This window comes from Nylanderia fulva, unplaced genomic scaffold, assembly GCF_048542155.1.
Source record: "Nylanderia fulva isolate GAGA-0341 unplaced genomic scaffold, ASM4854215v1 Scaffold39, whole genome shotgun sequence".
Lineage (NCBI taxonomy): Eukaryota > Metazoa > Arthropoda > Insecta > Hymenoptera > Formicidae > Nylanderia > Nylanderia fulva.
In genome coordinates, this window is record NW_028190466.1 from 1226908 (window position 1) to 1245896 (window position 18989).

Below are 18989 nucleotides of genomic sequence, written 5' to 3' on the forward strand. Positions count from 1 at the left end.
CTAATAATATTGATTTCGTGTGAAAAATTTGTATTTGTTTCAAAATAAATGATTCATTAGTCACTATTGGAGAATACATATTTACTTTAATAATTTTTATTTAATGCACGAGTGAACTGTCAAAAACAGCTGTTTTTGACATATGTACGTTGAAAAAAATTTTATTGAATTAGAATAAATATTTATTGCAATACCGCGTGATAAATCATTTATTTGAAATTAATAATATTGATTTGATATGAAAAATATTTATTTGATATAAGAAAATCTTTTTCAAAACAAATAGAATATTTATTTATTTCAAATAAATGATTCATTTCGGAGTATTCAAATAAATATTTATTAATTTATCATTTTTAATTATCATTTTTTTCAGTGCAATATATGCAATATATGAAATTCAAGAATAAAAAAAATATTTCTTATAGAATTTAGTTTAGAATTTTATTTTATCTGTATTTATCAATTTCTCTTTTTGATGGAAACATTTATTATTAAATTTTTTTTTTAAATTAAGCTTCCTCAATTTGTAATTTAAATAGCGAAAGGCATCGTTATTTTATTACTTTCTAATGAATTTTCACAGACATATATATGAGTCTTAATTATCAGGTTATTTTATATTGAAGTAGGGAAAAACGATCTTTTTATATTTACCAAATAAAACCCAAATTAATTTTTATCAAATAATATTGTATCGCTAATAAAATAATATGACAATTTCGAATATTTAACGCAAAATTTGCGTGACTGATATACTCGATTAATTATTGTATATGTTTTAAAAATTCCTACAAATCTTTGCTTACTTGATAATTATTTGTGATTGCAAAGACGTTCAGTGAATAATAAAGCGAGGGAAAATTTCTGCATTGTTTTATTTATTATTTTTTATTTTAACTAATTAAAAAAAAAAATATATATATATATATATATATGTATATATATTTAATTTTATTTATTTGTATTTTAAATTTTATTATATTTAATGTTATTTAATTTTAAATATATATATATTTAATATATATATATATATATAAATTAAATATAATATGTATATTGATTGTAAAATATTTTATATAATATTTAATAAATTTCATAAGGAATATTTTTTTTTATTCTTGAATTTCATATATTGCATATATTGCACTGAAAAAAATGACTAAATTAATAAATATTCATTTGAATACTTCCAAATGAATCATTTATTTGAAATAAATAAATATTTGTTTTGAAAAAGATTTTCTTATATTAAATAAATATTCTAAATATTGAAAATTCAAATAAAAAATCTAAAAAAATTCAATATTTGAATAATTTTAATATTTTAAATATATTGGATTAAAATAACGTAGAAAATACTACAGTGCCCTGTGTTTTGCACTTCCGCGCTGCTTCGGCCATACGGCAAACTTTTCCTGGATTCGGCCGACGCGCCTATTTATACCGCGTCTGTTAAATTGCCCGCAATATATATCCGCTCAGCGACTCTTGCTATATAGACTTTGGTCGGCCGAATCATCGAATTAAAAAGGGTATATCCTTGGTGGTTGCACGGTCGGAATCGATTATTTCGAGCCTCGCCGGCCTCGGCTCGCCGAACTCGCTAATTGTCGAAATTATACATCGAATTCGCGTTTAAATTCGCGTTATATTGCGCCGCGACGTTAACGCGTGCAATCATTGTAAATCAAATTTGATTAACGTTAACGCTTGGAAATTCGTTCGTTATAGTTGTTATAACGCTGCAATCTATAAAGCGGGACGAAGTTTGATAGTAATTAAATTCCGATAAGAAATATCTGCGATATATCCGAAATATACGAGAGAAAGAATTGTTTAAAAGAGTGATCCAAACGGACGGATAAACAAATATCAATTTAATTGAACCTCCCGATATACTATTAAAAAATATATCCATTTAATTGAAATAATTAGTGTTACATATATTTAATTGAACAGAGATTCCATGATTACGAAATATTGAAATAATCAGTATTTTTTATAAATGAAAAATATGTCTATATTTATATTATATAATAAATCATTTATTTGAAACAAATAAATATTTTTCATATCAAATCAATATTATTAGTTTCAAATAAATGATTTATCAGGCGGTATTGAAATAAATATTTATTTTAATTTAATAAAATTTTTTTCAGCGTACATATGTCAAAAACAGCTGTTTTTGACAGTTCATTCGTGCATCAAATAAAAATTATTAAAGTAAATATATGTATTCCAATACTGCCTAATAAATTATTTATTTGAAACAAATAAATATTTTTCACATTAAATCAATATTATTATAGTTTCAAACAAATAATTTAACTGACAGTATTGAAAATGAGAAAAAAGTTCATATAAACATATGTCTAAAAATATACCATTTTTACGTTAAAGTCATGCATAAGTTGAAATTTAAAATAATTACAAAAAGTGTATTATTTTATTTCCAACAATAATGCAAAATTAATAAATATAATAAAAATAAATTTTTATATCTCAAATAATTCATTCCCAAGCAAATTGGATCAATCAATGATTTTTCTCAAAAGATTATCCGCATAAACAGCAACTGTCAAACTTTTTGACAGAACGAAAGAGTCAATTAAAAAAATCATTTTTTGACATATATTTATATGAGCATTTTTGCTCATAACTGACATCATTAATTGTCAAAATGACGTCATTCGACGCTATAGAATGTAGCGATTTACAGTTTTCACTTTGTATATCCCATTTCTATCTGCAAAAATCTCTCTCTTCAAAAATATATATATATATATATTCAATGAAAAAATTCGAGTGAGAATTTCGTGTCAGAAATGAACGTCTATTTCTCGACGGACTATACGCGTCGGTGGTGCAAAGTGCAGGCATACGCCAGGTGTAAATAAAACCCCCGGGTGCAACGTCGTCCGAGCGTGACGACTAGGCCTGGTCTTTTCTCCTGCAGCTAGTCAGCTGGTCGGTAACGTTTGTTCCCTTTGTGTGTTGTGTCTTTCACCGCGGTTACTTTGGAGGTTTGCCCTCCCTATTTGCATAAGAATTCCGCGTCGCGACCAGATAATGAAAAAAAAATAATAATAATAACAATAATACGTTCGAGTTCAGGAAAAGGGTTTTTGCCTGAAGAAGGAATGCTCCAATTTCACAAGACCCTTGAACCCCGAATAAAATTGAAGCATGTTATGTTAATTATATATATTGATTTTATAAGAACGCGATACCTTCCCAAGCAACAAATTGACGTCATCAAACGTCAAAATGACATCAGTTTGCTACTTGGATTATGTACACTGAAAAAAATTTAGTTAATTCTTATAAGTATTTATTTCAATATATATTGTCCAATAAATCATTTATTTGAAACTAATAATATTTATTGGATATAAAAAATTTATTTGATAATAAAATTTTTTTCAAAACGAATAAATATTTATTTGTGTTTCAAATAAATGATTCATTTGCCAGTATTGAACTAAATATTTGTTAATTTAACAAATTTTTTTCAGTGTACGAGCGATCGAGAAATAATACATCGGAATAAAAAGACATTCAACAAGAGAAATGTTACAAAGTATGAGAATAGTTTTGAATAAATAAAAGATAAATATATAATAAAATAAAATAAATAAATATATATGTATAAACATTTTAAATACATAAAAAAATATAATATACAAGGTATATCATATAAATGCGAAAAGTTTTAAGAGATGATTCCTTGTCGAAAATTAAGGGGGATTTCTTATATAAACATATACTCTTATATCCTTCCCTGAGGAGTTGCATTTTTCTAAAGAGGAACGTAAAATTTGTTTTTATTTTTTTTAATCTTAATAAATATCTTTTTTACAAATGTGATGATTAATTAATTTCTAAAAATTGATATCTTTAAACAAATAGATATCGCTGCCTTGTGTCTACCTTAAAATCAAATAACTTTCGTGGGAAATATTTTTGGAAGGAGAAAAGATATAATAATGAAATTTATCAAAATATTTAAAATAATCAAATAATTAATTTAAAAAATATATACATGATGTATCTAAATAAGTGCGAAAAATTTTAGGAGATGATTCTTTGTCGAAAATTAGGGCTTCTTATATAAACATATACTCTAAAAATTAAAAAAAAAATTAAATAGGAGTTGTTGATTTCATCCTCTTATTACGATGCAGTTAAAATTAATATCGCTCGATGCGCTAAGGTTGCGTTCTGCAACGTGCAACCGATAAGAGGTGATATCGAGCCGTTAACCGGATGCACTTAGAATACATAGACATTGTAGGGGCATCTGTTTCCGTTTAAATCTCCGCTTAATCCCCCAGTTGCAAGTCTGTTTATGTTTATCGGTTTGACGTATCGGTTCTCCGCTTTAGCACGTATCAAAGTTCCTCGTACAAAATGCGACGTTAATCTTTTCCCGTATATATATTTCATATGTGTCGAGCCTCTACAGAGGCTACTGTTCAGTTATGGCTATCTCTCCCTCTTATGTTACGCGGAAATTGAAATATAAATAGCTTAATTAGATTGGCAGCTATATTTATGTGTCTCGAATTCTTTTTATGTTATATTTCAAAGTAAGTGCAGATAAATTTCTATCCACCAATTCACTGATATCTTTATAGACTAGTTCCAAGATTGATTTCGTTATTCGCATTTCGTTTATTTATTTATTTATTTTTTTTTTTAATTCATTTTTATTTTATTTTTTCATTATTTATTTTATTTTAAATATTTATTTTATTTATTTTATGTATTTTGTTTATTTTGTTTATTTTGTTTATTTTATTTCAGTTTATTTTTGTTTGTCTTAAATAAAATTTCTCGCGATTATTATTCGGATATAAATTGATATCTTGTCGATATTATTTTTATATATGTCTATATTTGAAAAATATGAATAATAATATTAAATATATAATAATAATAATAATAATAAGTCTGATAATAATAATTCTTGAGTTTATATTTCAATATTAACATTGTAAAAAAAAAAATTTGTTAACTTGACTAAATCTTTCAACTAAATATTATTTTGTTGATTGAACATATACAAATATTTCAATTAAATGTGAACATATTAAATTTAACAAAACGTATATTTGACTTAAATACTAAATATATGTTCAATTAACAAAATAGTGATTTAGTTGAAAGGTTTAATCAAGTGAACAAATTTTTTTACAGTGAATGATTTCTTCATCTCAAATCATCGTCTTCGACGAATTTATTGCTCTATTAAAATTCGGGATTGATTTTTCCCGAAAAATCTGTAATTTTTTCTCCCAGTAGACCGCACGTAAATTCTCGAAGTGAACATCCCACACACTAAAAAAAAAAAAAAATTTCGTGCAATCTTCCGGAGAGATCCCCGAAATGATAATTTCGAAGGGAATCCGCACACAAGTCGAAACTCATTCCGCATTCACGATGTCAATGTAACGTCATTAGCCAATTACCATTATTGCACACGTGCGTACTCTTACCGAGAAGATCTCTCTGTCTTTCTCGGACCCTCGCCGAGAGAAAGATGGAACTTCCGCGCGTGTGTGTGGGAGGGAGGAGGCAGGAAACGGGCAGGAAAGGGCGGGCTACTTAACGGAACGAATCCCGAAGGGCCCTCCGGGGCCTCGGCATGTGGCCGGCTTATTATACCCGCTAATAAGCGCAGTATATCGCGTCGATTATCCGCTAAGTATAGGGTCCAAGCCGAAGGGCTATCGGGGCCGATGACTGCACATCACCGGCATCCGCACACAGCCGTAATTCATACGGTTCCCTATAATGGCCGGTCGCGCTCGAATATGCGTCTATATATATATATTTCTGGCTGTCTATACCTCCCAAGACAAATAAATCAGAAAATTTATGTCCGCGCGGCGCGTCCCCGAAAGGAATCGCGGAACCGGACGAGATGGGAGTAAAATGCGAATCTTTTAGGTTAGGAGCTTCGAGTCTTCGGGGTGTCCATTTTGGGAAAAAAATTACTGACGATTATTCCCCGTTTTTCAGGAATTTTCGTTTAAAGTAAGAACATTTGTACACTGAAAACAAATTATGAACACAAATGAACTGTCAAAAACAGCTGTTTTTGACGTTTGTATGTGCAGTGAAAAAATTTATTGAATTCGAATAAGTATTTCTTCCAATACTGCCAAATAAATCATTCATTTTATACCAATAATATATTGATTTGATGTGAAAAATATTTATTTATTTCAAATAAATGATTTATTAGGCAATATTGAAATATATATTTATTATATTTCGCGGAACCGGACGAGATGGGAGTAAAATGCGAATCTTTTAGGTTAGGAGCTTCGAGTCTTCGGGGTGTCCATCTTGGGAAAAAAATTACTTACGATTATTCCCCGTTTTCCAGAAATTTTCGTTTAAAGTAAGAACATTTGTACACTGAAAACAAATTATGAACACGAATAAACTGTCAAAAACAGCTGTTTTTGACGTTTGTATGTGCAGTGAAAAAATTTATTGAATTCGAATAAGTATTTCTTCCAATACTGTCAAATAAATCATTTATTTTATACCAATAATATATTGATTTGATGTGAAAAATATTTATTTATTTCAAATAAATGATTTATTAGGCAATATTGAAATATATATTTATTATATTTCGCGGAACCGGACGAGATGGGAGTAAAATGCGAATCTTTTAGGTTGGGAGCTTCGAGTCTTCGGGGTGTCCATTTTGGCAAAAAAATTACTTACGATTATTCCCCGTTTTCCAGGTATTTTCGTTTAAAGTAAGAACATTTGTACACTGAAAACAAATTATGAACACGAATGAACTGTCAAAAACAGCTGTTTTTGACGTTTGTATGTGCAGTGAAAAAATTTATTGAATTCGAATAAGTATTTCTTCCAATACTGCCAAATAAATCATTCATTTTATACCAATAATATTGATTTGATGTGAAAAATATTTATTTATTTCAAATAAATGATTTATTAGGCAATATTGAAATATATATTTATTACTTTAATAATTTTTATTTGATGCACGAAGAAACTGTCAAAACAGCTGTTTTTGACGTATGTACAGTGAAAGAAAAATTTATTGAATTTAAATAAATATTTATTTCAATACTAAGCTGCCAAATAAATCATTTATTTGAAACTAATAATATTTATTTGATATGAAAAATATTTATTTGATACAAGAAAATCCTTTTTAAAATAACACAAATAAATATTTATTTGTTTAATAAATGATTTATTTGACAGTATTGAACTATAAATATGTATTAATTTAGTCATTTTTTTTCAGTGCTGATGTAACTTTAAAAAATTTTTTTCTAATTTATTCATTTGCTTGAAAAAAGATTACCAAGGATTTAATTTTTCTTTCATTTATTGAATATTAATAAATAGATTTATTAATTGTAAAATTAATTTTTGACTAATACAAATAAGAAATAATTTCTTTCCAATGTATTTATTATTTATATATATATTATTTTTTAACATAAAAAATCTCCTAACAATCTCTAGTTTTCTCGCTTTTTCCAAGAAGTAGACATCTTGTAATTTTTAAGTTAAACGAATCCGTTTATAAATTTTGCGCTTCCTCTTATAAAAAGAAAAATAAACTTTTGCTTGAAATCACAAGTTCAAGAACTAAAGAGAGAGACTGAATATATAAACTAATCGCTAAAATAATGTCGACAAGACATCGATTTAGAATGTTCAATCTAAACTTTTAACAGAACAATCGTGAGATATTATATTCAATACTAAAAAAAATTATTAAATTAATAAATATTTATTTCAATACTTATAATATTTTGAAAAGGATTTTCTTATATCAAATAAATATTTTTTTTACATCAAATCAATATTATTAGTTTCAAATAAATTAATATAAATAGTATTGAAATAAATGTTTATTCGATTTCAATAAATTTTTTTCAGTGGTATTAAAAATAATGAGACAGACATTTAATAAGATTTGCGATAATTAATTGTATTAAAGAATTCTAATTTCTTTTAAAAAATATTTTAAATTTAATTTTTGAAATACGGTTCGTCTCTTTTTCTTTTCTTTCTTTTGTATAGATCTATCTATTCTATCTTATTTAAATAAATAGGCACATAATGAATGTATTAGATTGAGATGTTTTAAGTATATTATACTATATACACATGTATATTTTTTTCTATTTTATAAGAGTTATCTCAAACTAAGTATAGATATACTTATGTGCCAGTATTTTGCCACTAAGTATAGATATATCTTTATAGAATACATTTTTATAGGATTTTAAAGAAAATAGTAAAAAGTATATTTTTTAAAGTATACATTTTGTGTATATTTGAATTATTCTACAATTGTAGATTTATATATTATATTTATTTCAAATAAATGATTTATTAGGCAATATTGAAATATATATTTATTACTTTAATAATTTTTATTTGATGCACGAAGAAACTGTCAAAAACAGCTGTTTTTGACGTATATGTACAATGACAGACAAATTTATTGAATTCAAAAAAAAAAAATATTTATTTTATTTTGAAAATATCCTATAAAAATATATCATATTTTTAGCAAATTAATGAGACATAAAAATATATCTATATTTCTTTTGAAAGGACAAAAAAAGTTGGAGATGCCGGGGATCGAACCCGGGGCCTTTCACATGCAAAGCGAACGCTCTACCACTGAGCTACATCCCCGAACGAAATTAAGCGATCGTCCTGTCATAACTACTTTTATTTCTTTTGGAGTATCGATATTTCATAATCAATGCTCTTTTATTATCATCTCTGTGAGTTAAAAAGAAATGTAAAAAATGTCGCGAATGCACTCTGAATTTTTCACCGTCATCTCCGTATAATCATTTATTGGTTCTCACAGCGGCCATATTAAATTGTGACGTCAGACATATACAGCACAAAATATTATGAATGTTTTCAAAAAATATTTCTCAATATTTCTATAAAATATTGTATAAAACATTTTAAAATGGTTTCAAGAATATTTTAAAATGATTTAAAAAATTTTTGTGATAACATTTTTTAGAATATTTTAAAAAACTTAAAAATATTTTTTTAAAAATGTTTTTTTTTATCTTTCAGATAATCTTTTCTTAAATATTTGATATATATTTTTGAAATATCAGTTTAAATCTATATTCAAAAATATTTTTTAAACATGAAAGAGTGGACATAGAAACATTTGAAAAATATTTTCGAGAATTATTTTATCTTTCATGAAACATTTTTAAAAGATTTTAAAAATATTTTGTGCTGTATGGGGAAAGAGAAAATGCACGCTGAAAATTTTTGCGTGCCATTTTTAGATAAAAAGATATTTTTATGGAAATCAATGGAAAAGGTTAGCTTTTGGAATATTTTAAAAATATATACTAAATCCAGCAGCAAGCATACGTCATTTTGATATTTAATGACGTCAGTTTGCTACTTATTAGAAAGTTGTGTTTCAAAATATCTTTTTATTAGAAAATGGCGCGGAAAAATTTTCAGTGTATATTTTCTCTGACGTCACGATTTAACATGGCCGCGGCGCGAGGACCGAAGTAGCCTTAAATCTTTTTGAACAATAAAAAGCGGGTTCGATTATAGAGAGCGTATAAAGGATTACGGAGAACGCGGACTCGCGAAGAAGGCCCTTATACCAGGGCGGACCGGAATGCATCTCGCATAATGCACCATTGTGTGTTTTTTCGATATAGCGGAACGCGCGCCGTATATCGTTATATCATTTCCGAAGAATCTCGCAATAATGCGCGCGTCGCACAATAATTCCGCGAGGAGGAGGAGGGTGACTCACTCTCTCTCGTTCGAGTTAAGTTGAGTTTGTCCGCGGGGCACGTGTTTACAATAGCAGTTTTTAATTTTTTTTTTTTTTTTTTTTTTTTCCCTCTCCTACGTTACTTGTGCTCTCTAGACTAGACTATATAATAAAGATATAGTTTGCGAGCTTACGTAAAGCGTGACGAATAGGGTCGTTTTTTTTAGAAAAATTTTTTTTAAGTAAGGCATCATTATTGTATAGAAAGATTTTAAAAAGCAAATCATTATTTACAAATAAATTATTACGTCACGAAAGTCTAATTTTCGAAATGTCGTGGATTAAAGTTCCACGTTAAGTTGTTTAATTTTTATATTAATTATTTCATTTTTTTATTATGATACGAGTATTTCTTTGACTTATCATTATGCAAATAATATATAATTATTATGTGATAAAACAAAAATCAATATTTTATTCTGTAAATTTTAACAGATCAATCTTGTCACTGATAAAACGAAACACATTTATTGTGTAAAATTGAAAATAGAAGCACATTGTGATGTGTTAAATTAACACATGAATGTGTTAAATATTTAACACCAAATTTTTAACGAGACCGCTTTTAACAAGAAAACACAATTTCTTTCCTGTAGGATCTTGATTTATATTGCACGGTGCAATATATATTCACCCCTCTTTTATATTGCAAATAACTTATATTGTCCGAGACTGATTTTATTAGTGTATCGACGAGATATCTCGGTAAATAAATTCATTAGACGGGTAAGATTACGTGTATCGAAGGGTCGTGTATATATACACGACTGAGGCGCTTACGATTAATTATCTTCTCGGCCCTCGATGCAACTTCTAATGATCGGTGCGTAACGCCGGGGTGAAAACGCACGACAACATATGGTGAGACACGTGCGACCAAATAAGGTTTAAAGACACATGGGCGTCCGCAGAATTTTTCACAAAAATTCACTAAAACTGTCGCTCGTAACTAGCTTATTTTGAAGAAAAAGTATTCGTATTTCTTACATACTGAAAAAAAATTATGAACACGAATGAACTGTCAAAAACAGCTGTTTTTGACGTATGTACAGTGAAAAAAATTTATTGAATTTGAATAAGTATTTCTTTCAATATACTGCCAAATAAATCATTCATTTTATACTAATAATATTGATTTGATGTGAAAAATATTTATTTGTTTCAAATAAATGATTCATTAGGCAGTATTAAAATACATATGTATTACTTTAATAATTTTTATTTGATGCACGAATGAACTGTCAAAAACAGCTGTTTTTGACGTATGTACGGAGTGACAGACAAATTTATTGAATTCGAATAAATATTTATTTCAATACTGTCAAATAAATCATTCATTTTATACAAATAATATTGATTTGATGTGAAAAATATTTATTTGGTTTAATGAATGATTCATTAGGCAGTATTGAAATAAGATTTATTAATTTAATAATTTTTTTCAGTGTACATTTTAGAACGAATTACAAATATACTTTGTTTTCAATAAGCTAAGGGAAAGCAATAATTAATTATTTTACTTAATTTTATTTTAATCATTAATTAATTTTAAGCGATAAATAATTATTTTACTTAATTTAATTTTTATTATTAATTAATTTTAATTATTATTAATCGCAATTCTCTTTCATATCGACGATGCGCAAAAATGACGCAAATATTTAAAAAAAATATGATATTTAAAGAAAAAAAAATTGTTTCACAGCTTTATTTTTGTATTAATTAAATTTATAAAAAATTATTATAATTTAATAAATTTTTTATTCAAGATTTTATTTTTCCAAATACGGCATAAATTGCAACTAAAAAATTTCATTCAAATAGATATACGAATTTGTATATGAATTTTCCAAGATTGAAATTTATAATTGGAAAATCTGATTAGATCCCAGATTTGTTTCTACGCGAAGTACGAATAAAATAAATAACTCGTTCTTGTCATTGGATTACCTTGCACATTCGACGCCCATGTTACGTGCACGCACAATTATATATGGTCATACAATTTCAAGGGTACTCGTCTCCATGCAAGTCTCACGCTCGCAAAACGACCCGCAACGCAGTTTAAGTCGCTTCTAAGCGAAACTTTCGAACCGCTGACGTTATGAGCCACGTGTACTCGCTGCAATGAGTACTTTTTAATTGATCGCTGACCGATCCAATTACTCCGTTGGACTGGAAACAGGGAGAAAAAATGTGACAAATTTGAACAAAATTGCATAGAGATCGATGCAAAAAAATTCTCATTTATTGCGGAAATTTATCTCTCAGGAATTGCACGCAAAAAAAGAAAGAAGAGAAATAATAAGTTTCTTTGACTCTCATATAAGATTAAACATTCATGTGAAATTTTTTTAACTAATAATTTTAATTATTAATTTACTCTATAAAATTTATTGAAATATATTAAATTAGTTCAGTTACTTAAATTAAAATTTGTGAAAATTATTTAATTAAAATTTATATATATACAGGGTGTATCTAAATAAGTGCGAAAAATTTTAGGAGATAACTCTTTGTCGAAAATTAAGAGAGGTTTCTTATATCGTTTCTTGATATTTAATTTTTATTTCTTTTCTCCAATTTCAGACAAATTAAAAAATAAAACTTTAATAAAAAATAAAAAAATATTTTCTTAAAAAATAAAAATTTAATTTTTACTTTTTAGAAAAGTATATCTGTAAAAAATGTAAATTTATATAAGAAACCTTTCTTAATTTTCGACAAAGAATCGTCTAAAATTGTTTGCACTTATATACACACAGAATTTTAATGATTGATGATATATGTAAGAAAAGAATTTTTGAATAAATTATTTGAAATAATTTTTATGATACTTTCACGCTTTTAAATTTACTACAAATCGATCTGCAATTTTATTCAAGTATTTAAAAGTCTCTATATAAAAACTGAGTATGTAAAACAAGTTAATATTATTCCTCCCAGTATCGATAGAGTTAACTCTTGACTTCCTTCGCGAGATCGTCGGTCCAATCATCTACTGAAATGGAAACTGACACCACGAACGATCTCATCTGTGATCGCTGATCCGAGAAAAAAGAACGGTCGACTGTGGAAAAACGGGCTTCTTCGTCTTTGACGGAGGCATTTCTTCGCCGCTCGTTTAACTCGTTCCGCGCGATAAATTGGACACCACTTGACGTAAAAAGAGACGGCATCCTTACAAGCTTATATGAGAAGTAATTAACTATTAGTAGGCGAGCGACCCATCGACGCCTGTCAAAAAGACATTTTATTTTTTCTATATTTAATATTATAATATTATACAATATAATATTATATTATATAATATTATAATATATAATTCATGCTTTAGGATTTATTATTATTTAAATATAATAATATTATAAAATAGAAAATATATAGGTGTGAATTAATTATTTTTTTAGTTTGAATATAAAATAAATTTTTTTAATAAATTAATAATTTAGGATAATATTTTTAGTTTTATAAAATTAATATTTAAATAATTATATTAATGAAAATTATAATAGAAAATAAAATTTAAAGGCTAATGTTACTGATAATAATTGTTTGTAAATTATAAGGTACACATTTTTTATTATTAATAATATAATATTAATATATGAATCGAATTGATTCTCGCCAGTAGAATTTTTTATTAGCTACTCTGGTAACTTTCCGCAATTCAGGTGAAAAAAAGAAAAAAGAAAGAGTGACCCTGCTTCCGGTTCGTTCTTCGCGTGCATCGTGAGTGACAATGGAATGTGTAAATTCGCACAGCGTTTATTCGAATGCATCTCTTGCAAGCGAATCGCTCTTAAAACCGCGATTATTCTTGATTATTCCGTAATTATTCGTTTGTTGACGCACAATGTGACTTAAGTAATATTATCACGTCATAAATATACGTTGCGAGACAGTGAAAGTGGAATACATTAATTTCTTTCAACATCGATATAGGATACTGGAAAGGTGTTGTTTTATTTATAGATTCTATGACAATTTCAATTTCAATTTAATTTTCCTCGAAAAATTTAAATATAATTAAATTTAAAAAATCATTTTTTTAATTATATTTAAAACAATTTTTTTTTAATTATATTATTTTTTTAAATTATATTATTTTTTTATATTATTTTTAAAAAAATATTTTTTTTTTTAAATTATAGCTTTGATTATTTCTATCAAAATGTATTTAATAATTTTTGTGACAAAGTAATCTATAAAATAAATCTTTGGAAATGATTAAGAGGGGAAGACAGCTATATTAAATTGGAAAAATTAAAAAATACGTAGATCTTTGTCGCAATTGTAGTTAAATATAACTTTAACACGAGGACTACCAGTGATTATAATAATATGATTTTTACAATGTGCGTATACGTCTTCTTGAGAAAACAAATTTGAGTTGCGCAGGCGAGGAGGGAGGGAGGGGGGAAACGAAAAATATACCCGGCAAGCTGTAATCGCGCTGTAATGACTTTAATGATAGCTCATTGAATGTCTATCGCAGGAAACGCAGGTGGAAAAGGTGGAGCCTCTCGTCCTTCGGTCTTTTCCTTGTGTACACTTGAGTAAAATTGCGAAAGGATCGCATCGTGTGGCTAGCAGCAATTCTATAAATGCAATAAGACAAACGTGTCGCATGTTCAGTGTATCCTATCTTTCTAAGATTGCGGTAGAAAGAGCTCGTATTATAGGAATATAAATGTATATTTATTCTGTATGTATGTATATACACATATAATATTTTTTATTTATTTTTATATACATATATTTATATTTATATACGTATATTATATACATATATACATATATTTATATTTATATACGTATATTATATACATATATTTATATTTATATACATATACATATATACATATATTTATATTTATATACATATACATATATACATATATTTATATTTATGTACATATATTATATACATATATACATATATACATATATACATATATACATATATACATATATACATATATACAGTAATTTAGTCAAAAAGTTTCAAGTTAATAAATTTTTTTTCAGTGATAAAAAATTGATAGTTTCTGATTCGCACTTTTAATATTGGATTATATTAGATAATTGATAGAAAAATGTGAAGGGAAGGGAACGCACGTCTAACAAGTAGGTAATATTTTTCAATAAGTTGAGAAATGTTATAAATAACCATTGTGTCATGTTGACGCACTGAGGAATGTACTTTGATGTGACTGCTCGAAATATGCGATATGTAATCGAGCTTGCTCAGAGACTATAAAATTAGTCCACATATGCTTGGTCTACCCGATGGGTGAAATTTATATGTACTACAATCTACGGCATTTATCTCACGTTAATTTGAAGCTACGTAAAACACGTAGATAATTTGTTATATGTATATACAGATACGAAATATACTTTAAATTAAATGGCAAGTGGAGATATTTTAAATAGAATACAAAAAATATAATTATCGTTAATTTTAATATGATTTTTGCATTGACTTTTTAATAGAATTTTTAATATTTTAAAATGTCAAAAAACTATAAATATTATTATAAATTTGGTTTTTTTTAGCAAAGAAAATAAGAGTTTTAAAAACAAATATATGTATTTAAAAATTATATTAGGCCATAAGTTGCATTTTCAATCAATAAAATTCTTAGAAATTCAGAAAATTTCGAAACACTATACAGATATAATTCACTGAAAAAAAATTATTAAATTAATAAATATTTATTTCAATACTGTCTAACGAATCATTTATTTGAAACAAATATTTATTTAAAAGAGGATTTTCTTATATCAAATAAATATTTGTTTACCTCAAATCAATATTATTAGTTTCAAATAAATAATTTATCAGGCAGTATTGAAATAAATATTTATTCAAATTCAATAAAATTTTTTCAGCGTACATACGTCAAAAACAGCTGTTTTTGAGTTCATTCGTGTATCAAATAAAAATGATTAAAGTACATATGTATTTCAATACTGCCTAATGAATCATTTATTTTGAAACAAATACAAATTTTTCACATCAAATCAATATTATTAGTTTCAAATAAATGATTTATCGGACAGTATTAAAATGATTAAAATCATTTGTTTGAAACTAATAATATTGATTTCATGTGAAAAATGTTTATTTGTTTCAAAATAAATGATTCATTAGGCAGTATTGAAATACATATTTATTTTAATCATTTCTATTTGATACATAAATGAACTGTCAAAAACAGCTGTTTTTGACAGTTCATTCGTGCATCAAATAACTCGAGACAATTATACGGCTCAATGTCAATAAAAATAGTTGCGTGTACCTATTTATGCAAAAATCTCGATATTCTTTCGCAAACGAGGTTCCTCCATTAATTCCATTCAACATTCCATTCGTCGGAGGAAAGTCGCTGCGGTCAGGGATATCCCGTTCGTTTTTCACGCGCAATAAATTTCGTGAATAATGTATATGTCGCGTGAATCAGACACATACATTTTCTTAGCTCGTTAAAATTTTCGTCGCGAGCGACAGATGACAAAGAGACGACTTCGACGAACGGAATCGCATACGTATGTACAAACATACGATATAAAAAGTCGCGATTTCCGCGAATATGCGTCTCGAAATGCGGCTGTGAATCAGCGCGGCGGAATATTAATCGGGGATTGATTTCTAATGCGCAAGAGCGGGATTATTAATCTAATGGGAATCTGCGGCGGCATCGCGCTCTGACGCAACGATCAGAAATAATCTCGATACATACCCGACCCGCTAATTGTATTTATTAGTGAATGGTCCCTTTGTGTGCCGACCTCGCGCGCGAACGCATTCTTCGAGCAAATGATGGCGATCGAAAATGGAAATTTAACGGAGAAACAGACACGTGAGATTAATTGAAACTGCAGCGAAATATGATGAGTTCCACGTCTCTAGCAAACGATAATTAATATTGACGAAAATCGATTTATATACACTGAAAAAAAAATTTGTTAACTTGACTAAATCTATCAACTATATAACATATATTAACATATATTAATTAACATATGTTAATATATATTAATATATATACTATAATATATATATATACATATATTAATATAATATTATAACATAATATAATATAATATTAAATTAATATTATTTTGTTAATATAATTATACTTAATTTAAATATTTTTATATGATCAATTAACAAAATAATATTTAGTTGAAAGGTTTAGTCTAGTTAATAAATTAATATATATTAATATTATTATAAATATTCTATAAATATTTTATAAATATATAATTCTGTGCTGTCTGGGACATATATGTATATTTTCTTTGATGAAAGAAAAGAGGGAGAAGGGCATCGCGCTGGCACGTGTAAGATTGCGAAAATCTAAGCGTATCGCTGTAAGAGAGCATCCATGCGGACGAATTAAGAAAATAAACGAATCCCACGGGCGCGTTGGCCCAATGACGTCACGAGTCCGGACAGGGATCAATCGGAGAGTCAAGTCGCGATAATTGCGACAATCGTGCGGACGCTTCTTTCCCCAAGGTTAGAGAGAGAGAGAGAGAGAGAGAGAGAGAGAGAAAAATGCTCGATTCATCTTCTTCCCCTATATATATACAGTTTTGCTCCCTTTTATTTTCGCCTCGTGTCTTCCCTCTTACGCGTGTAATAGCTTAAAATTGTCCGAGAAATACACGTGCGGATATATTTTTGCACGAAACAATTCTAGTTCGGCGCTCGTAAGTTTTTTATGCGTATGCGTATTCTAAGAAAAGACATTAATCTCAACGCAAATTATATCGTTAAACATGTATATCTTATTTTTTGTATAAGATGCGGAGAGCAATTTAGTTGATGTACACGTGACTTGCCGTAACGAAAATATTGTATCGATGTAACTTCAATCTGTCTAACGCTTTCTTTTCTTATCGAATATTCCATTTTTATATTGATAATACACTGAAAAAAATTATTAAATTAATAAATATTTATTTCAATATTGCCTATATAATAAATCATTTATTTGAAATAAATATTTATCTGTTTTGAAAAGAATTTTCTTATACATATATTATTTTTTTTATTAGTTTCAAATAAATGATTTATTAGGCAGTATTGAAATAAATATTTATTCCAATTCAATAAATTTTTTTCAGCGTCATACGTCAAAAACAGCTGTTTCTGACAGTTCGTGCATCAAATAAAAATTATATATTAAAGTAAATATGTATTTCATATATATAATACTGCCTAATAAATTATTTATTTGAAACAAATAAATATTTTTCACATGAAATCAATATTTATCACGTATTACCTATACATATATTATCACAGCATTATTATGTATTATTTAATTTTAAAAATAACTCGCAACAAAATTAATAAATAGATAATAAAATTAGTAAATTTAATAAATCGTTTACCTTGACCTCAATTGTATCTTAATATCAATTGTGTATTTTTGACACTTTGCACAATTTTTTTATAACATATTTGTTAGACATCGAAATTTTTTTTCTATTTATATTTTCCTTTGTATTTTATTTATTAATACTTTTAATTTTGTTTTGGGGGAAGAAAAATTCCGACACATTTAACCCTGAAGTGACATATATTAGTCATCTACGTGAACAATTTTTTTATTTTTTTATGCATCGAAATCTTTTTAAAAAATTCAAGTTTAATTATTAAAACATTTAAATAAATAATACGTTTTTCATATTTTAATATTCGTCTTCTAAAAAGTGGATGTCACCCACGTGACCTCTAATGTTCTATAATTTTTTATTTTTTTTATGCGTCAAAATTTTTTAAATTTTAGTTTAATTATTAATGCATTTAAATAATAAATAATGCGCTCATATATCTTCATATTTTAATATTCGTCTTTTAAAAAGTGGATGACAGTTGTCATCTACGTGACCTCTAATGTTCCATAATTTTTTTTATGCGTCAAAATTTTTTAAATTTAAGTTCAATTATTAATACATTTAAATAAATGATGCGCTCATATATCTTCATATTTTAATATTCGCCTTTTAAAAAATGGATGACAGATGTCACCCACGTGACCTCTAATGTTCCATCTGACAGCGCGCCAACTCTAGGATTAAGTTGCTTCGGGTTCATTGACAGCGGGAT

The 18989-nt window shown here is 27.0% G+C and overlaps 1 protein-coding gene and 1 non-coding gene across 4 annotated transcripts in view; one reads left to right on the top strand and one right to left on the bottom strand.

The window, feature by feature from the left end:
* The window catches only part of LOC114945430 (uncharacterized), a 47341-nt gene that overhangs the window by 12035 nt on the left and 16317 nt on the right, over positions 1 to 18989 (top strand). The window lies entirely within an intron of this gene.
* TRNAA-UGC (transfer RNA alanine (anticodon UGC)) lies at positions 8650 to 8721 on the bottom strand. Its single transcript has one exon. It is a non-coding gene; the product is annotated as a tRNA-Ala (tRNA).